Source organism: Anas acuta, chromosome 2 (assembly GCF_963932015.1).
Source record: "Anas acuta chromosome 2, bAnaAcu1.1, whole genome shotgun sequence".
NCBI classification, from domain to species: Eukaryota; Metazoa; Chordata; class Aves; order Anseriformes; family Anatidae; genus Anas; species Anas acuta.
In genome coordinates, this window is record NC_088980.1 from 67,474,114 (window position 1) to 67,494,215 (window position 20,102).

At 39.7% G+C, this 20,102-nt stretch overlaps 1 protein-coding gene and 1 long non-coding RNA gene across 2 annotated transcripts in view; both read left to right on the forward strand.

Annotated features, from left to right (window-relative positions):
• NEDD9 (neural precursor cell expressed, developmentally down-regulated 9) overlaps window positions 1-20,102 on the forward strand; it is a 95,094-nt gene that overhangs the window by 29,763 nt on the left and 45,229 nt on the right. The window lies entirely within an intron of this gene.
• LOC137850545 (uncharacterized) lies at window positions 1,776-3,901 on the forward strand. Its single transcript, XR_011092610.1, has 2 exons — window positions 1,776-2,672; window positions 2,894-3,901. It is a non-coding gene; the product is annotated as an uncharacterized lncRNA (long non-coding RNA).

Here is a 20,102-nt window from a genome sequence, read left to right on the forward strand (position 1 = left end):
GGAACATTCCGTGCAGAGTTATTTCTCCATGATAATTTTTAATGAACTTTGAGTTTCACATCCACTGAGACAGCAAGACAGAGTACCTCATAAAAAGCCTTGAAGAAAAATACCAAGTGCTTGGATTTTTTTCCCCTTAAATACAAGCTTCTGAGTAGTCTAAACAAAGTAACTCATCAGCACACATTGGCCACCAGTGGTTTATCTAAAAGAATCCTTCACGGAAGCCTGGCCCTGGGAGCAAGTTCTGCATTTGCTGTTCATCAGAGCAGAAGTCCATCCTCATGGGATAGAGCAGTTTTCAGGAGGTGCTGGCAGACAGAAGAGCACAGAAAAAGCCTCAGCCTACCCTTTTGTTCCTGTATTCAACCCAGCAGCTCCTAGACTGCAGACAGTCGTAGGCTCAGAGCTGGCTTAGTCCTCTCTCCTTTCCTAGTCCAACCCAGTGCATTCCAGGCACATCCCAAGCTCTGCTCTACCAAAGAGCAATGAGAACCAGAGACATGGCTGAAGGAAAGGTTCAGGTTGTGGATTAATGCATCCTTGACCAAACAGAGAATTGACACTTAGCAACAAGGATGAGAGTAGAAGGAAGAGACCATGGACACAGCTGCTGTTGGGTAACCAGGGCATTTAAGGGTTGGTCTGTTCCAGCTACAGTGACTTCTCATACAATCACTCAAATATTGTCTTGTCCAGTCAAAGATACCCTATAGATGCTGTGTTTCACCACTGTGTAGGGTAGCCAGTGTCTATGTGGCTCACGAGGACTCGTGAAAGAAGTTACAGCGCATCTGATGCGGTCAAAGTAAAGGCTTATTACAGCAATACAGAACCATTTTACATAAATCACACTTGAAATGTATCATCACCATTATTATCCTGTTGGAGGAGGTAGATCCAGAACAGTAACCTAAATAGAGATAAATACAAAAGCTCTGGACTAAGCCAACGCTAACTTCATGCATGTATTCAGGACAGACTTTTCCCAGAGTCAGAAGTGATGAGACACCAGACCCCATTTTGGTCTGCCTGTAGCAATTATTACTCAGTAAAATGAAGAGGAAAAACAGAACAAAACCAGCCTCTACCTTTCACAGTTTCTCTAGCTTACTGCTAACCAGAAATATTCACATCTTCACAAGAAATACTACTTCATAGATTCATTCTTTTCTGGATATGTTAAGATAAATACAGTAAGGCAGGCCACCTTGCAACCCTTACGCATGTGTGAGCAGATCTATTCAGGTTAACGGGGGCCAGCCACAACACCTGCAGGGCAGGCTTGCACTTCAGGTAAACATTTACCTTGAAAACAATATCAAATTGGTTTGCCCCAAGTGACCATAAATATTTTCCTCTGGGAATTCTGTTTTGCTGCTGCTTTTTGTTTGTTTGGTTAAAAGAAAAAAACACTGGCAACTCTCTACAAAATACCCTTGTTTTAGGATTAAAGTAAATAAAGCTCAAAAGGTATCTAGTATCTACTGAAATCCCACAAATACACGCATTTCTTAGCCACAGTACTAGAACACCATTAAAGAGCACAGATACATCAGTTTGCCTACAAATGACAATGGTTTCATTTTTCTGCTCATTTCCCAGAATATTTTTTAAAGAGCCTTATTTCATTTTATTCTTCTGCCTCCTCTCACTCATGAGATTTCCTTATGCTCATGATTGCTTATTTGGCATAGTATTTTGTTGCAAGAGAACAGCCAAGACCCACATGCATACATAGCACAGACTTTCCACTTGAGGAGAGCTAGTTTTTACAGTTTATAGATGGCACACAAGCTAACTTGCAGGGTGAATAACCTTAAGCCTAGAAACATTGAGAGGCAGTATCTGCATGCAGCATTTTGTGAGCCAAATCAGAACCACATTATCACCTTTCGTTTCTCAACTCCTGCACCAGACACCAATCCCAACATTATATCTTGAAGTTCACTCAGTTACTGAACCTTAAAAACTATCTTGACTATATACAGCTGGGCTGTTAGAGGGATCTACAACATCACTAGCTGTTGCACCCCAAAGGATTCCCTTGCTTAAAAGGATAAGGAAAACACAAGAGGTGGTTTGCCCCAGGCTCTACTTGAGAGCTTAGAGGCAGCTCCGATTCTGTATTTTTCCCCCCCCAGACCTCTTCCCTACCCTAGTATACTTTGTGGTTGAACCCAAAGCCATTTGCCACCAGTAGAAAGACTTACTCTCTTCACTGAGTCACAGCTCTTGCCTCATCGTTATGAGCTCACCACGTTGGTCCACGATGAGCAGCAGAGGCACACTTCCTTCAGTCATACCAGCCATGGCTGATGGCCATAACCAGATCAGTCTCACCTCACTGGCCACAGGTATGCAAACCTCAGTAGCTACAGACACCTGGAAGACAAAACAGCAGCTTCCTCCTATACTACTCCCTGCCCTTGTTTATTCAAGGACCTAATAAGAGATGACCGTGGCTATTTTCTACTTAAAGTCATTAGTTAAACAGCAATTGATTACAGATGGAGAACAATCTTCATGTTTTATTACTGATGACTTGTTTCCTGGCATTTAAGGACAGATGTAGGTTGGCAGATCTGTTCCCTCAGGCTGTAGATGGTGCAAGGTGTGGCTACACTCTGTGTTTACTATCACATCTCATCATGGGCTTTTTCAAGTTCTGGGTATGACAGCAAGATTTAAAGGCTCTGTGTGAGGGAATACGAGAACAGTTTGGTTTGTCTGCTATAAGTCAAGGACTGCTGACATGCTTTAATCTATCACTTCTAGCTTTTCTATGAAATAGTTGCTACTTTTTTTTTTTTTTCTCAATGGTTTTCAACAGACCTCAGCAGCCTTGAGCAGAGACTGGCAACAACGCAACTAAATGGACTTTTTATTTCAGGTCTACCAGGTAAAACACAGAGAGCCCAAACCACAATACTGAATTCAGCTGGGTCTTGCTGCCCTCCCCATGCTGCACCAGGCCATCCCAGGGGAACTGTTCCTACAGTAACAAGGATCCAAGCTCAAAGTCTGTCAGGCCCATCTTTCTGCATTAAAACTGAGATGTGTGCAAGATCCTACTCAAAGTTTTCATCTGGTGCCTATTAAAAATGAGACCAAGCTAATTGAAAAAATCAGTGGGTATTCTACCAAGCAAATGTCTTCAGAAATCTCTACTGGCTCCCTGAACACAGCAGAAAATAGTTCAAAATACCACTGCTGAAGCCTTCTCTGCAGCTTCTCTCTCAGATCCCATTCCCATCCTATTTCCCAGTTCTCTGACTTCTCCCATTTGCTCCTCAAGTGAGAGATGCTCTCCTGACTCAAGGCCCCAGGTCAACATGCTGCAACGTATCCTCAGTTTACAATGATTTCAGCAAACAACAGTGCTGGTAATACTCTGTAGGACTTGATTCTTGGTGTTTAAATATGCGGTATACATACAGCTATTGTAAGAAGGTAGTGGCAGATCTTTTGCAGAGTCTTTCACCATCTAACAGAGCTCTACTTTGTCTGACAGCTGGCGTACGTAGGAATCACTGTATTTGATTCCATATGTCCATCTGCTCCAGAACACTGGATTTGACAGGCAAACAGCTGCCTTGCTAAGACACAAATAGTTTCCACAAAGGGTAAGTTTGGCCCTAACTTCCATGAAGGTTACAGGTGTCACTTTGTGGCTTGAGATTGAGAATTTATGGCCCTTCTCACACGTACCATAAAGCTATCAAATATCTGCTGGTTCCCAGATTACCACCAGGACAGATAAACCCACCTGACAGCTCCTCTTTCCAGATTCTCCAAGCTCCATGTGACCAGTCACTGATCCTGACCCTGAGCCTTGCCATCCTCACTTCCCACCAACAACCCCAAAGTCATCGTTTCAGAAATGCTGGTGATGGCAGAAGTGCACTTACCTGTTTCTTTACATTTTTTTCCCCAAACAGAAAGATTCAGGGAAAACATTTTGAGGTCAGTTGCAAAAGGATTTCTTTAGTCCCATTTATAGCAGCTGATTTAGTTAATGCCTGAAAAGGATTATAGTATTTTAAATACAAAGCTTCATGTTCTGCTGACCCTCCCAAATGTCATGTTACATTTCAATCTAATATCTGATTGGAGACCCAAATTCAGATCAAATTTGCAACAGGTAACACTCTGGATGTGTTTTCCAGCAAATCTAGTGAGCCTGGCTAAATCCCCTAGCTTTTTCTTTCACAAGGCTCTTTTCTATCCAATACCATGATAAATATCAAGTGCCACGACTGGATTTTTTTTTTCTTGTATTATTTCTCAATAATAAACAGCACTCCTTATTTCTCAAGAGTAAGGACTATATCTGATGTCACAATCCTCACAGTTTGGTAACATGAGTGTATATGTTTGCACTGCCTCCAGCGTGAGCTTGCACAGTGCTATGGCATTTATCATCTATTTCAATAGCATTGTGATCAACTTGTCAACTCAGATTGCAGGAGTAGAGACAGTTTTTGTTCTTAAGCAGCAGGACTGCTGGCAACACACTGCACATGTGGTGTTTCTTTTTTGTTGTTGTTTTTTTTTTTTTTTTTTTTTTTTTTTTTTTTATGCAATATCATATGCAAGCTTTTATTTTAGATATTCCTTCCCTCCCCAAAAAAATGTGGCTATACTTTCTTAAGGGTCAGAATAGGGTCTACAGTAGATGATCATGACCTAAAACTTCATTGGGAAAATAAAATAATAAAATAAAATAAAACAAAACAAAATCCATTTGTAGAGAAGGAATAAAGAAGCTGTTGCAAATACAGGAAGGTTAATGTACTAATCTTCTGCTGGCATGACACACTCTGGGAAAAAGGCTAATTAAAAGGGATTTGAGGAAGTAGTGCCTTATACTGAGAGCAGTGGCAAGACTGATGGGTTATCAGTGATTTTTGAAAGTCCTAATTAAAGTTCCAGAAAACAGAAATTGTACCAAGTCTTTGGTCTTTGAACTTTGTCTACACTAGAAATACATGGAAATACACTCTTTACATTAGTTCTGCAATTACTTACAGCTTTAAGAAACTTGGAAGAGCAACGAGTGTGGCTCTATTTTCTCTATGACTAAATCCTGCTCCTGTAAAATATGTGTGTAATGACTTCTGTTTACACCAGTGATGGGAGTAAACAGCCTGATGAGAGAACATGGCAAAATACTGCTGATTTTATCAGCTGAAGCATGTGATATGCAGGACTTGTTTCCCAGGAAATCAAACTATTAACCAAATTACAAAGCTAAAATCCCAGCTCTGCCCTTCTGACAGCAGCAGGTACAGATTTAGACAAAATCACATGTTCTCAAGCTCTTTAGTTTTAAAAATGAGATGGAGAACGAGTCCAAGGTACCTCCATCTCCTGTAACACGTGTCTCCATTTGGAGATATTGCTGTGCACTTCAGACACAGGTGATACAGATGCTTTAATTGAGGGGGAGCTGCTTTCCCTTTCCCAACTTTGCTGTTGTCACTGGACATTGCTGTTGTCACTTTGGCATTATGGTGTGCATTTAATTTATATTTTGAATTACTGAAGGATGATGACTATTTAAGTCCATTGGCCATGAGGTTCATGACCAGGTCTGAAACAATTCCAGATCTTTTCAGAGCATAGGGTCATGGGTAAGGGGTTTGGTTTTTGCTTTGGTTCATTGCAGAGAAAACAGTCAGCTACAAAATTAGCTCTGCAACCATCCCTGGTCTAGATTCACGGCCTTGGCTTGGACCCATTAGTGGCAACAACTGCAAAAGAAAGTTGAAGGGAGGAAGAAAAAAAGAAAATAATTCCATAAATTCCAGTAGCTCCTGGGGAAAAAAAAAAAAAATATTTGACCTTTATTATCTACTAACTTCTAGCTCTAACACTTTGCTCTAGTTTTTGTTTTTAAAATACTGTTGCTGGCAGAATGGAGTCCAAAGAGAAAATAGACTGGAAAAAGTGTGAGACTCTGGGGAAACAGTTACTTACTGGCAGTTTCACAACTGCCCCTGCACTTCTAATGAAATTTCATTCGTCAAATTCAGTGCAACTTGGTGACAAGCCAAGATTATTCTGCCTGCCTTTTAGCTCAAAAACATCCTTTTGGTCCCCTGCTCCTAAGCAGTGCCTTTAGTTCATTTGAGAAGCCTTGAGAGAAAAAAAGAGTTGCAGCTTGTAGTTAAAAAAGCCAATTTCAACTTCTCATGGACATATCTTCTTATTTTAATCTGAAAAAGGATTTAAAATTTTGAACCAGTGTAAACACCATGTGTAACAAAACATGCTTCTCAATAACAGTACTACAAAAGCAAATATATTCAGCTTTGAGGAAAAAAAAAAAAAAGCACAACTGGTTCTGATTTTATGTGGACTCACTGTCTAGGATGAAGCCACCTAACAGGATTTGAGACTGAGCATCCTTTCAATGCAGGATGAAAGCTTCTAGAGGGAGGAATAGATCTTACTTAAGATGTTCTTGAGATGTTCTTAAATGTTTGAGGCCTGGTTTGTGTAAATAGCTTGCATTTCCAGTCCAGTGGCAGATAAAACAGTTAAGCTATTTGACTTCTCCCACTTAATACTACTTTAACCCCACTGAGGCTTTTTGTGTGCAGGTCTTATAGTAGAGCTGTCGATAAAAACAGTCACAGATTTCATTTGGCCTTATTGCAAAAGAATGAAAAAAGAGTTAACACAAACTGATCTCACTTCCCTCATTGTTAGGAAAACAAAAGAAAACAATAAAAACAAACAAAAAATAGTGATTTATTTTAGATAGTCTGAATAGCTGTAGACAGAGAGTTGAAATATGGCAAGGAAATTGCCACCCTAAACAAGCTCCTTTGAGCAATTTGATTAATTTTTTTTTCTTTTTTTTTTTTTCCCTCCTGAGCTATGAGTCTTTGGAATGCACATACCATTGGTTTACTTGGTAATGTGCACAAAGAGCTCTTCCTGAGGTCCTTAAGCCTCTATGTACCCCAGAGTGGGAAAACGAATGTGAAACGAAGAGGTAGAGCCCGATGGTTTGTCTGGGGCAGGCTATTTGTGACTAAAATACGTGTGCTGTCACACATACAATGGTGATGTTTTTTGCATTTTCCTCTAAAATGCACATTTAAAGATGAATATAAATATAAATCAAATACCACAGTTTGACGGGATGAGATTTGTGGGGGTGATTTATACAACTGACATGTTCTGCACAAAGCCTAAAGTCTGCATCCTGGGAACCCAAACCTCAGCCTGGAGATTCTGAACCTCCTTCTCTCCCATTCAGCTCCAAAGTGCTTGGTGTCTAATGCATGCTAAATACTGGTCTTACATTAGGCCTCTTCATGAAACCACCCAAAACCCATGCCCAGGAGGAGGCTGCAAGGACTGTGCCTCTCTTCTATCAAAAGGCACCGTGGCTAAAGCTTATTTCTGGGACACAGGGAGCACAAGATTGACACCCTGATTTGTAGCAGTAATGAATTACATTCAGTTCCTTTGGGTTTAATCTTACAAAACCAGGGTATAAAGAAGCTTCATGAGATCATCTAATACAAATTTTTGGCCAGCGGCAGGATCAGATATCCCTAGGTTAACCCCAGCAAGTGTATATCTGACATGCACTGGAAAAAGTACAAGTAGAGTCCACAACTACATTCACATATCTGCATCAGTACTTTATACTCCCATAACTTATCTTTCTGTCTTATGGCTAACTAACTACTCTTTACATCATACTTGTCCGCTTTCTTACTCTCCCATTATGCATGAAAGAAAATATTGACTTGATAAAGAAATAGTGAAATTGCAAATCAAAGTTAAACCTTCTAATTGAAGCTAGTAAACAATGCTACAAAGCAAAATAAAGGGGAATTACTAAAAATAAGTCAATTCTTAGTGCTGTCATCATGTATGGGGCCTCCATCTGGAGCTGTGCTGTGGATGTGGCAGCTCTTTGTTTATTTTGAAGGAGTAAGTTAAGCAGTCACTCAAGGGTGTGTAGGAAAAGCCTGAGGCTGGAGATTACAACTTAGCTTTCTAATTAGACTGGAATGAAAATAGGTCTAAATCCATTGGGTATACAAGATAAGTTTACATACTTAGTAATTGATAATAATTATGGTTGCCTACAACAACAGTGAATGCCTAGTTGTTATTTTGTAACCAAAGGCAAATGAGTAGGGTATTCATTATACCTAAGTTGACAAAACTTTTTTAAAAAGTCCACCGCAACAACACTCCAGGGCACAGGGAGAGCTGTTATTTATCTGCCAGCTGGTCACTTGTTGCAGGGGTCCAAGGAACTAAACATTACCCGAACAGTCTAACTCAGTCCTGCCTAGCACTGTACTTACTCTTGAGAAAGTGATGGAACAGTCTGACTGTCATTCTTTACATAGAAGAAATCACATAAAAGTAAGTGAGATGCAAAATACTTGAATATGGACACAAACCACAGGATAAATATGTATTAACTCTCAGCCACAAAATACCTAAATACTGTCCTACATGTAGCTGTCTAGGGAGGGAATAGGAAACAACCCATGGAATTTTTGATAATGGATGATCATCAAATGATGATCCTTTTTGTTGGGTTTTAATTTTAATGATAAGAATTTAATATGCAGGAAAATGAGAGATTTTCAGCTGTACAAATAGAAGTTACACAAAAGTGCTACCAAACCTATGTCTGGTTAGCTTATAAAGAAGTAGGGATTTGTAATAACATGTATGCTGAAAGCATTAGAGCAGCTATGCATATCCCCTTGCACTTACTCCCTCAGTTCCTAATGTCAGGTACCTGTGCAGCCTATGTCAATATGCAACAGAACAAAACAGTACTTTGGGAATCAGAATAGTTTGGTCTGAGTCTATCTTTATATATGTGTGCTGTGGGGTGTGTGAATGCCTGGTTTCCGAAGGAAATGAAAGCTTAAGGGTTAACAGACTGGTCTGAGCCTGTGAGTATTTCTTAGGAAAGTTCACCATGTGCATGGATGACCATTTATCTGAGCTTAAGAAACTCCTGACCCTTGTCTTTCAGGGAGCCACAGCTGGTAGCGCATCCACAGCCTAGTTCAGTGAGATGAAATACCAAGTTATCTGTGAAGTCACTGGGGTATATAAAGTAATACCACCAAATACATTTCTTTGCAAAGCAGAAGTTCCCTTTCTGAGAGTTATGCAGGTGCAAATTGATTTTGAACATTGAAAATATTGGGGATTTGACAGGGACTTTGCAAAATAAGATAATCTGTTTGCACATAAGAGCACCCCTGCACGCTTTATAAGCCATCTTCTTTCTGCACTTTTAGTATTTGGGATTAAACTTTGGCAACAGATATGATGTGCATGTCTGGGAGGTATTTAACTTACATGCATTCTCAAAGCAACTTGCTCAGATTTCCAAATATTTAGAAGATTCTTACATGTTTAAAAATACCTTATTGCATTTTGGTGGATGAGTTCCAGATCTTACTGTGTCCTGTAAACGCTTCCAGATACCCCCTTTATGGCAGCCTGGATTTTAGACAAGGTTTTATTAACAATAACAAGGGTATGTCCTTTACAGCACTATCTGAAACAGCTCGAGAACTGTTTTGCTAGGTTGTGGGAGAGAGCCTTAATTTTGTTTCACTAAGCTGCATTAATAAACTGCTTCAGCTGTAACCAAAGCTATGGTGAGTAATAAATGTGATGTCTCAGTCTTCTAGAGGATGGTGTTTACAGTGATGGACACTCATCTAAAGGATGGCCTAGAGGAATGAATGATGCTAGCAGTCTAAACACTCCCTGGAAGAGGGAGTAATCTTCAAGAGCTCATATTCCTGAAGGGGTGTAAAACATTAAATATATATAGAGAGAGAGAGAGAGAAAGAAAGAAGAAAGAGAAACACTTCTCTGTTATTATAGAGATTTTATACTCTCTCACTTAAAAGTGGCAGAAAATACTTTTAAAAGCTTAGAAGGAGAACAGAATAAAACACTTTCAAATAACATCTGTATTCTTATCACAACTGGAAATGGGGAACATCCTGAGACTTTAGAAACCCACATTTTCCCCCTCTTTTTGTGTATGAGGGAAAATTGAGAGAAATGGGGTGGAAATCCCCCAAAATACAAGTATGTTATTTCTTTCCCCAGAAACTAAATAGTTACATACAAATGAAGGTCTTCTGGCTTTATTTTAAAATCTGCCAGCAAAACTTAAAAAAATTCGCATAAAAATTTTGTTTGTTTGTTTGTTTTGTTTTTCAATCTGCCTCAGTATCATTATCTGTGGTACACAGATGGTTTTGAATACAAAGAACTTATTGCTGATGTACAATAATCCTCAAAATACTGTGTTCATTTGATTCCACAGACCAAAAATCTGACACAGTACAGTCAACAGCTAGGCAGTCATTAGGAAGTATGTGAATACTATCCTACCTGCCTACATTTTTAATACCAGGACAACATCAGTAGGGCAGACAGTATTTACAGCATGAAGCAAAAGGAAAAGAGAAAACATCGTCTTATTGTCTTAAGGGCTTCCTTCAATAATGAAGTAGGAAACAGTTAATTTCTGTAAGGTTAGTTTGGCTCATGTAAAAGTAACATAAGATATTTGAGATTAAACAGTTTTATGTCCTAAAGTAGAACCTATTTGTCAATCCACAAAAAGAAAGAGCACCATACAGATATATTCCCAAAACTATGTTCTGCTTGGATGTGAGTGGTTCACTTCCAGAATAAATGAAATCTTGCCATTTCTAAACTAAAGTTATTTTAGTTGTTTAGTTCTTGCCTTTCAGGACAAACTCAAAAATTTTATATTCACCCTTCAAGTCTGCAGCTGACACCAAATGGGGCTTTATTTATATTTCAGATCAAAAAAGTTTTAGGGGCTATTATTGAAAAACAGCAATGATTTTTATTCCTCACTCAAAAGAATACTTTTTAAATTCGAATCTCCAATTTAGCCTTTCCATAATCAATATTACATGGCATAAAATAGGAAATAAACATGTCAAATACATTTCACAGTCCTTTTCCTTTAAGATGCTTGCTGCAAAATTACATACCATGTTGATCAACACAGGCACTCAGGTCAGACTTGGTTACTCTTTCTCTACCAGAATATTTACTTCTCTGTTGGACTTACAAAAGGAGACAGCAAATTTAAGATGAATGAGATTACCCAACATCAGTAAAGAAAGACCAGTGCTTTTGAAGCATGCAGTCAGTACTTACTGACTCTGCTAAGGTGCATTCACTGCATTTAAAAACAGAGGAATATTTTACCATATTAGTTGTAAACAGGAAAACTATAAAATGAGTATCTTTACACGTGGATATAATTTGCACACATGCAGACATTTTAGCATTCATTATCAATTAGCAAATAGGTTACCGAAAGCAGGAATCTTTTTTAGAAGTTACATAATCCAATATTTTGCTTTTCTTACTGGAAACATGTTGGCTGCTGAGTAGCACCATTGAAATCAGTGATGGCACTTCACAAATGAAATAGAAGTCCTCACAAGAGAGAGTTTTAATAATCTGGCCTAAGGACTTCCATAAGAGTGATAGCTGCTGCAGTTATCGCCACTTAAATGTTTAAATGCTTTATGAGCATCCAGGTCCCCCAGTAGCCTTTGTTCCACATTAAGCAAGTTAGACTGTCAGTGTAATGAAACATAGCTAAATGCTTGTAGAATCAGGTGGGCTCCAAACCATTAAAATAGCTTACTGGAGTGAAAGATGCGGAGCAGCAGCAAAACCACTGCCGGCTTGGTGAAAAGGTCAGGGACATCTTCATCTGTATTTGGTATTCTTTGAACTTAGAGAGTTACTCTACAGAGAAAAGTAAGAATCACATGCTCGTGCATCGGATTGCCTTGCTGTTAAATGGGGGAGCTGGCACATTAACCACAAGACCATTAGTGTGAGCACATTTGAAGGTCTTTCACTGTTGCAGGAAGAAGTTGCATGGTTGAAGAACAGGGCTGCAGATACCGTATTAGATACAAATATCGTGTACAGCCATGGGTAGTTTTGGAAGATGCACTGTGAAAATTCAAATAATGCTAGCTTTTAGAAACTTTCCCTTGTTGAATGTTATGAACATTCCAGCAGACCTGAGGCTATGTTTGAATAAAGAAAGAGCTGAAAAAAGTATCTAGTTCCTTTAAGTAGGTTAGTGCAAACACTCCCTGAGCTAGCCCTTTTGCAGTCGCACAATACTGTCTGCCTTTACTCAACTTTTTTTTCTTTTTTCCCCCCATATGGGCCAAAATTTTGCAGTAATATCTTCCTTATGTAAAATGCTGCCTTCTGTTTGAATGTTGAGAAAATACCTGAGATCCATCAGCAACTACTGTCTCTCAAGACATGTCTCCTGCCCTACCTGCAGAATGAGGGGCTGATCAGGTCAGAAGCCATTTTGACACAGTTGTGCACCCCATTAAAAACCCACATGAAGTCAAGCCCAAAAGCAAATCATTGTGAAGCCTTTGCTTCACACTCAAACCAGATTTATTAGGAAAAGAACCTAACCCTATGTATGATAATTAATCTTTAAACATTTCATAAATAGTATGATCTGGGTGATTATTAAAATGTAATACATATTATCGCTCTAGTAATCTTTTTCTTGAAATTAAATCATGATTTGTAGCTAGGTGGTGGTTTTAGGTAAGGGTAACTTTTTTCGTTATGGGGCCTGAGACTGGGAATTATGCAATAATCTCAAGAGCTTGTCATTAAAGATCAGTTTACTAATTGGTTGGCCAAACATTTCCTTAGAACTTCTCTTTGGTAGCATTTTCAAACCATTATCTTGAGGGATTCTACATCATATAGCTAATTTTTCATTCTCTAAAGAAAGATGGAGACATGATTTCAGTCCTAGCAGTAAAGAACGCATTGCTGGCTACATTCAGCAGTTCCACTTCTGTCAGGTGTGGTGCCCTTGCAGATTGACCAAGAAGCATTAGCAGGCATTAACCCTCTGGCTGACAGCAGTGAATATGGCAGATGGTCCTAGGGCACAGGTGGATGTTTTAATTGCACAGCTGTGCACATCTCCTTGTCATATCAGGGCTAACCCTGGTGCCTGGCACAAGAGGCATCAAGTGCTTGCCACTGCACGGTAGAATGTCACAAATATGCTGACACTTTTTTCTTCTCAATTTATTAGCAAATCTATCAAAATCTATCAGGAAGGTCCTCATGTATAAAGACACATGGACTTCAAAATGTGTAGTCCTTTTGGAAGAAGCTACTGCATCTGATTCCCTCCCATCATTCAGTGCAAGGAGCAGGTGTCCCCCCTACATTTCTTCCACATGACTCCTTCATAGGAGGAGTCTGCTAAGCATCTTGTAACTCAATGAGAACTGCTTACAGAAACTAGCTCCCACAAGCACAGTGAGGCCCTTTGCAAACTCCAAAGCTGGAGGGCTCAGAGTAGACCTCCTAAGCACTGGCATGGAGTTAGCAGATGTTTGGCAAGCAAACAGGTGCCATATAAGTATTCCTTTTATGCTGCAGCTTTGTGGATGTGAACTCCAGCCAGGATGCATAGTTAGGTACCTGCCACAGAGGAGGAAAGAGTCAAGATTTATTGCAGTAGCACATTCAATATGAGAAGAAGCCAAAGCAGAGTAAGCAAGGACCAGTTGTACTAAGCACTGGAGTGAGAATCATTGCTGTGCATGTCTCCACTTGGCCTTCTAGATACTGTATTTTGGCAATGTGGTTAAAACTGCACACACAGTCAGCGTGAACAAGGTTTAGAAAGAAAGGCAAAGTTAAGTGCTCTCAATAGTATCGTGCCTAGCAGCACCCACAAAATGTCAACACTTGTCACCACTGGCACTACACAGCAAATTTTCTCAGAGTCCATTTTGATGCAGCTCTGCTTCACAGCCTGCAGAACAGGAAAACCACATCCTTTCTGAATAGCGAGCATATGACCTAGAAATTCTCAGCATGAGGTGTGATTTCACTGGAAAAGACAGAAAGACATTTTGAAACTGCAGCTAGCAAGGTAGACTGCTGATGCAGAGAGGTTATTGAATAAGTAATGGATGCAGAGGTCTTGTTTTTAAGCACATTACACATTAGTAGAAACAGAAAACAGCCAAAAGGACTGATTTCCCTCTACTATATCCTTGTCTTCTGTGCATCTTCCATCAAATGAACAGGCTTTTCAGAAGTCTTGGGGAAAAAAAAAAAAACACATACTGGCTACTTTGAGCACGGAGATGCTTGTCTGCAATGAATCATTTTCTGTTCCTTGCTGGACCAGGGAAGAGGCCATTCTTTGTTTACAGGATAGAAGTGACAGAGGTCATGACAGCCTAAGTGAACAGGCTGTGACAATTTTACAATGGATGAATTTTTATCGGCTGAACCCTTGGGACCAGCAACTGGCCTGGATTTTTGTACTACTATTATTCTGACGACCAAATTTCTTCCATTCCCTGAATTCCTGGACCAAAAATTTACCTGGAAACAGCTCAAATGTATTTGGAAGATGTGGTGATTATTATTTTATACATTTTCTCCTCCATGTCTGGTTTCTGCCCGACGAAATGCATTTATGGGCAGGGAAGATGCAGGTCTCAGACTCCAACTCAGTTTTGCTGAACCAGGGTGTTCAGATATCTTGTCTGTGATCCCAACAAATATTCAAGGGTTGGATTCAAAAGGTTTGGGCACTCAGCTCTCAGCCAGCTGCACAAGGGTGGGCATAATGAGATATGACCTATTGGATACCCCTGCCCTCCTGGAGTACCTGGGATGCCCTAAGATACCTGTCCATAGACTCCATGCTTACAAAACCCAGTCCCATCCCTGCTAGACCCACTTTTGAAAATCCAGACCTCAAACGTTCACATGCCTAAGCTAACTAAACCTCCAAACAACTTTGCTTTTAGAGAAGGAGAACACAGTGCCAAGAAAAGGGGAAATACAGCTTGGCATTGTTTGTATTGTCACAACACAGCCAAGGATATGCTGGGGGAGATTCAGCAAAGACAGCAACCCCTTTGAGCAACACACATGCCTCCCTATCGAGCCATGCTGCTGCAGCTTGCCAGCTCTCCCTGCCCCTCAGCTCATGGCTGCCTATACCAAATGCTGTGCTCTTCTTGTGTCATCATCCACAAATCACTAAGTGCCTGCATTTTCCTACCTGAAAGGTGCTGCTGCTGATGTTACTATTCCACCTCAAAGAACAACCAGCAGTTCAGAGACTGCTGACCTACAACGTACACCAGAGAAAAACCTGGTAGCCAAGTATGCAGTAATTTTTCTTAAATTCACGTGACTACATGATCAAATAGGTGTATTACATCTCTGCTATATATAGTTCTATGGCAATAAATATTTAACCTCTGCAGGATTTTCTTTTACCCAGTTTAACCACAGTGTGGACAGTAAACCACTGACAGACTAATGTATACAAGCTTTCCCTTATTTTTGTCTGCACACAGCTAAATGAAACACCTTCTTCTCTAGTACTTCATTTCTCATGTCTGTCATGGTTGTGCTCCAGAAGTGGGTTCATATTAACATCTCAGCACTTGTTTTCTAACCTCACCTGGTACAAAAGTGCCACACTCTGCACTTACCTCATTCCTGAAACATTGAAGGGGAATGAATGATAGGGCCATAACTAGCAGCAAAGAATTTCAGAAAAAGTTCTCTAATAAAATGGAACCATATGAAGGAAAACAAACAAACAAACAAAAACCTGCAAATGAATTTGAACAGAAATCAGCCAACCTGAGAAAAATCAGAAATTGTTTGCAAGTAATGAAGACAGAAGGAAGCAAAATTCATCAAGATCATATTTACTATGAATTAGTCAGTCAGTTCTCAGCTTTGGAACCACTGTTACAGAAAGACAGGTCCTTGAATAGAGAGGAGGAAGTTGCTGCTTTGAAGGCTAGACTCACTTCTAAGTTAAAACTTCTCATACCCTGACAGATTTTTCCATATCTAACTACATTATTCACAGCAAGCATTTGGAATTCATCTATATGAATTCATCTACACATAGTAAGTCAGAATTATTACCCTACACATGCGAACACAACTGTCACCTACTTCAACATAAGCTTTATCAGCTGGACTGGTCCCAAGAGGCAGTAATGACCCATAAAACTGAGCAGCTTTAGTGCAGCATGTGCATTCCCAACACCACCAAGATCTTGCATAAATCAAAGACAGATGCAGTCTTTAGCATGTATGACTACTTTAATGAGTTGTTATATCATATGTATCTATTAAAATGGCATGCCTGACATATTTTAGATATGGGGGCATCTACTTACGTAAATGCATACTTACTTACAATACATCCAAAGTCTAGAACCACAACTGTATAAACATGTCACATGTGGGTTTGCTTTTGTTTTCTGAAATGCAGAGCAAGCTCTGCAAGAGAAAACAACAAACACTAAAGCAGAGCTGAAAGCTGCCCAGGGCCACAAGTGGAAAAATGCCTCTGCATCAGTCATCTTTCATTGTATCACTGCACAGAAAAAGCTGAAAAATATAGACACACTTTTTATTTACCCAGATATTTGAGTAAAGTAGCACTAAAAGCAAGAACAGATGAAAACTCACAAGTTTTTAAGGAACTCAACTCTTTTTTATTTTTTTCTCTAAAGAGTGAAATAATGAAATAATCTCTGTCATTCTCAAAGAGCAAGATTGAAGTCAGCAAACAGAGCAGCCTCAAAGCCTGAGGGAACAGGGCAGAAGGAGCAATTGCCGCTCACCATATGAATGGCAAGCAAAGAGAAAAGCAGACCTGACCTTTCAGGGAGACCTGGAAACAGCCCTGAGAGCACTGGTCATTAAAACAAACCAAAACACACAAAAAGGCATTAAGAAAACCTCACTCCAGTAGGAAGAGGAAGTGGTTTAAGGGGATTAGCTCCAGAAAAACAAAGCTCCACTCTTCCTCATACTCCCAAGGACTCCCAGAAATACTCTTCTGTAGCACTGATGAGGCTATGAAAATGTACAAATGTTGGCAACCGCTCAATAAATTATAGTAATGGGAGGTGGCATCTCTGGACCTCAACCAGCTAGCAGACAATTGTCTCATTTTCGTGGTGTGTCAGATTAAATTTAGCCTTTAGTGCTTTGCTTGTGTTGTGCTGTTACAGAGCAAAACACAGAAGAACATTTAAACCTTACAACACTGACTTTGACCTGCAAACACAAATACCAGACCACAAAAAAATAGTGCCGAATCATTTCTTTTCCCAGCTGTGACCTTTCTACCCCCTTTCCCTTTCATGTCTGTCCATTTCTTCATGAATGGCTCTCAAGCATCTATATCACAGAAGCATTTGAGAATATTTGGTAGATTTGTAGTTGAGCTACAGGGAAGTTTTCTCAGCCAGGAGCTTTTCATGGTGGGCAACAAACATAGCTCCCATTTTCTGACAGTGTTTCTTCAACTCTAACAAACTACAATATCTGAGTATCCTGTTTCCCAGGAAACATTTCAAGTTTTTTTCAAACTGAAATACCTTGAAATCTTGGGATATCACAAACAAACACATGTGCAACGCAGTCATGGATATCAACTAGACAACAGTTTTGCCTTGGCACTCTAAGACTGGGATATCTGGCTGAGTCTTCTCCATCTTGAGGCTAAACAGATGAAATCTCAGAGCCACAGCCACACCTGAGTCAGTTTTGCTAGGATCAGGATTAATTATACCTCCTTGATCATCCACTGAAAAAAAAAACACAGCCTTTTCAGCTGTGCAAAGCCAACACATCAATAAGCTGAATTTCAGAGTGTGATGCTTTGCTGTGTCAACACAAGAAATATCAATCCCTTGAGCTTCAGAATTATTCAGAGGTTTGAGCTTTAAAATGGGAGTTATTTTATGGATTCAAAACATGGCTGAAGGTAAAGTCCATGAAGTTGGTTAGTTGGTTATCTGACTTCAAATTTCAAATCTGAGATCAGCTGAGAAGAGTTGTAGAGATGGATGAGAAAAGAGAGGTATGAAATTGGAAACAGACAATAACAGTTCCAGGTATTTTAGCTATATGGGGACTTTTGGAGAACAGGTATCGGTATGACTAAGTACTAACCTAGATCTGAATTAGTCTGAGTTAGCATGGGAGAACAGATGTAAAATACTAACTACTTCTGCTCAAGCTGGAAATGCCTGAAAAATTCCCTCTGCTTGTGGTATTTTGGTGCTTCTGGGTTCAATATACAGTGGTAAATAAAAACTAGGGAAAATCCTGAAGCAGATCTCCATCCAATCGCCATAAATTTGAGAACATATTGCATCTGTTGCAAACTTTGTGGGCGAGTTGCATGGGAGATGGATGCAGGTGGAAAAAAAAGCTAACTTCTCAAAACCTTCAAAAAGATAACTCCCCGGGTCCACAGCTTTGTTGTACAAGTGGACAAAGACTCACTATGGATCCAGTTCAGTGAAGCACATGCAGAAGTAAAAGCACTGCTGAGTATGAAGGGCCTTAAGAACATGCATAAAGTTAAGCACATGTTCAATTGCTTTGTTGAACAGGGGACATAGGTTTTCATCCCTAGCAGCCATTTCCTGTTTGAACACCCTATTCACGGAAAGAGAGAGGAAGAAAGAGGGTTGTATAGCATGATATTTTTAGATAGATTTTTAATGGAATATTTGTTAAGCTTTCTTCCACCCCAACTCTCCCCTGCCTGCTGTCTGGGTTTTGTATGTGTGTTTTTAATGGTTAGCAATGCATCACAGTATGGCTGCTGTTTAAATATTTGCCTGAAAAAAATGTAGTCTGTACTTAAGAAAAGTGGTTTGGCACAAACTGAACATTCTCAAACGTCCATTTGCCAGATGGATCGCTTTGTTAAATTACAAAGAAGAAATATGGTAAAGGAGTTGAAAATCAAGTGGAATGTTCCTAAGCACACAGCATTGTTTACTATCTGCATGTCTCCTGGCATCCTGTGAGCAACTACCAATAAGCTCTTCAAAAATGTTCCTTTTCTTTAAAGAAGTCTGCATTTTTTACAATAATAAAAAGGCAATAGATATATTCTACAACAGCCTGATGGAAAAATGTGCTAAAGTATTTCTATAAATCAAATGTAGCAGTTTGGCATTAGCTCTGAGGCAGTAAATTTAGTAAATTAGGACCAGGTGATTTTAAAATAGAATCTTACATAACTTTCTAGTGTGATATATATATACTTCATTTAACAAAAGTTTGTCTGTCTTCATAAAGTTATCTTGGCTGCTACCAAAATGTGGTTTAATCTTTAAGAGCCATATTTTTTGTTATTTATCAAGTGCAGAATGCTTTAAATAGCAAAGTAAGGAGGGGAATAGATTTTCAAAGACAGAAAAGAGTATTATCTATACTGATCCTCACAAGGTGTGGGTACTTTGGATCCCTAATGCCCCTGTTTCTCTCTCATTATGTTGATTAATAGTAGTATGTTCCTCTATCCATCTTCCTTTTCTTGCTCTTTCCCTTCTCCCACAATTCAAAGAAACCTTTTCCTTTCATTCTGCCCCACAGTGGTTACAGCTTGGTCCAACTGACTTTTTTCACCCATTTGCTTAGGTCAGGAGTCAGCATCTGAGACCTTGTGTTTCCTCCTGCTTCCTCACTTTTAATCTCTGCACCAGAAGGCCCATCTCTGAGAAAAGAGGAAAATTAAATGATAAGGCCAGTCTGAGGAGTCTATTCCACCAGCTTTAGTCAAAGCCTGGTGATCCTATCTGCATATATATGCCTGAAAACTGCTTTCCCAGTACATCTTCTTGTGTTTCTAAGCCAGCATTTAAACCACTAGATAGTCATGTCTAACCATGCCTGTTCTGGGGAGAGGGGTTTGCATACATACAGCCCGACATGTCACAAACAGATCTTCTTGATCTTCTTCAGACCTTCTTGATCTTCTTTTTGAGCAAACACTCATCCATACCACAACCTTTCACTGGAACAACAGCTTCTGGAGCACCATCGTGGAACAATTCCATGGTAGCTCATCTCACTGTGGTACACTGCAGTGCCCTACTTTTGAAAGCAAGCCTGAGGTCCTTTTACAGTGCCTACTCATTGCTTGGAGGGGT